Genomic DNA, 2,318 nt, shown 5'->3' on the forward strand with positions numbered 1-2,318 from the left:
TACCTTGCCGCAACCACTTGTGAGAGGGTCTGCACCTCAGGAAAACTCTTTCCGTGGGAAGCCTGCTTTTTGCAAAGGTGTCTCAGGGCCGTGGGTCTCGGGTGTCCCTCCGGCTCCCCAAAGCACAGGGACGAGGTGAGGGGCTTAGACCATGCCTGGGCAATGTTGTTTCTTACACCTGGGTGTGTGGCATTTTGTTGAGCCTGCTACCCCCACTTGGGATAGGTGTTCCACAGCAAGCACCTATTGTTCGTCGGAAGCCGTTTTTGCCCCAGGGGTCTCCGGGCTGTGTTCGTTGGGCTTGAACTCCTGCTAGCAAAACCGCCGGGTTGAGGGAAGGGTTCAGACTGTGCCTGGGCCCTGTGGTCTCTTCCAGGTCAGTGTATGGCATTTCCTTCCCCTTGCCACAGGCACCTGGGAGCATGTCTGCACGTGGAGAAAGACTTTCCCGTGGGAAGCCGGTTTTTGTTAAACGGGACCCAGTGCTCTGCTCCTCTCTTTTCACTCCTGCTGCCAGAAGCCCAGGGAGGATGGGAGGGCTTAGAACATGGCTCGGCACTGGGGTTTCTTCCAGAGAAGTGGAGGGCATTGGCTTTACCTTGCCACAACCACTTGTGAGAGGGTCTGCACCTCAGGAAAACTGTTTCCGTGGGAAGCCGGCTTTTTGCAAAGGGGTCTCAGGGCCGTGGGCCTCGGGTGTCCCTCCGGCTCCCCAAAGCACAGGGACGAGGTGAGGGGCTTAGACCATGGCTGGACAATGTTGTTTCTTACACCTGGGTGTGTGGCATTTTGTTGAGCTGGCTACCCCCACTTGGGATAGATGTTCCACAGCAAGCACCTATTGTTCGTCGGAAGCCGTTATTGCCCCAGGGGTCTCCGGGCTGTGTTCCTTGGGGTTGAACTCCTGCTAGCAAAACCGCCGGGTTGAGGGAAGGGTTCAGACTGTGCCTGGGCCCTGTGGTCTCTTCCAGGTCAGTGTATGGCATTTCCGTCCCCTTGCCACAGGCACGTGGGAGCATGTCTGCACGTGGAGAAAGACTTTCCCGTGGGAAGCCGGTTTTTGTCAAACGGGTCCCAGTGCTCTGCTCCTCTCTTTTCACTCCTGCTGCCAGAAGACCAGGGAGGATGGGAGGGCTTAGAACATGGCTGGGCACTGGGGTTTCTTCCAGAGAAGTGGAGGGCATTGGCTTTACCTTGCCACAACCACTTGTGAGAGGGTCTGCACCTCAGGAAAACTGTTTCCGTGGGAAGCCGGCTTTTTGCAAAGGGGTCTCAGGGCCGTGGGCCTCGGGTGTCCCTCCGGCTCCCCAAAGCACAGGGACGAGGTGAGGGGCTTAGACCATGCCTGGGCAATGTTGTTTCTTACACCTGGGTGTGTGGCATTTTGTTGAGCTGGCTACCCCCACTTGGGATAGGTGTTCCACAGCAAGCACCTATTGTTCGTCGGAAGCCGTTTTTGCCCCAGGGTTCTCCGGGCTGTGTTCGTTGGGGTTGAACTTCTGCTAGCAAAACCGCCGGGTTGAGTCAAGGTTTCAGATTGTGCCTGGGCCCTGTGGTCTCTTCCAGGTCAGTGTATGGCATTTCCTTCCCCTTGCCACAGGCACCTGGGAGCATGTCTGCACGTGGAGAAAGACTTTCCCGTGGGAAGCCGGTTTTTGTCAAACGGGTCCCAGTGCTCTGCTCCTCTCTTTTCACTCCTGCTGCCAGAATCCCAGGGAGGACGGGAGGGCTTAGAACATGGCTGGGCACTGTGGTTTCTTCCAGAGAAGTGGAGGGCATTGGCTTTACCTTTCCGCAACCACTTGTGAGAGGGTCTGCACCTCAGGAAAACTCTTTCCGTGGGAAGCCGGCTTTTTGCAAAGGGGACTCAGGGCCGTGGGCCTCGGCTGTCCCTCCGGCTCCCCAAAACACAGGGACGAGGTGTGGGGCTTAGACTATGGCTGGGCAATGTTTTTTCTTACACGTGGGTGTGTGGCATTTTGTTGACCTGGCTACCCCCACTTGGGATAGGTTTTCCACAGCAAGCACCTATTGTTCGTCGGAAGCCGTTTTTGCCCCAGGGGTCTCCGGGCTGTGTTCGTTGGGGTTGAACTCCTGCTAGCAAAACCGCCGGGTTGAGGGAAGCGTTCAGACTGTGCCTGGGCCCTGTGGTCTCTTCCAGGTCAGTGTATGGCATTTCCTTCCCCTTGCCACAGGCACTGGGAGCATGTCTGCACGTGGAGAAAGACTTTCCCGTGGGAAGCCGGTTTTTGTCAAACGGGTCCCAGTGCTCTGCTCCTCTCTTTTCACTCCTGCTGCCAGAAGCCCAGGGAGGATGG

This window comes from Ursus americanus, unplaced genomic scaffold, assembly GCF_024610735.1.
Source record: "Ursus americanus isolate L20-20 unplaced genomic scaffold, mUrsAme1.1.p SCAF_99, whole genome shotgun sequence".
Taxonomy (NCBI): Eukaryota; Metazoa; Chordata; class Mammalia; order Carnivora; family Ursidae; genus Ursus; species Ursus americanus.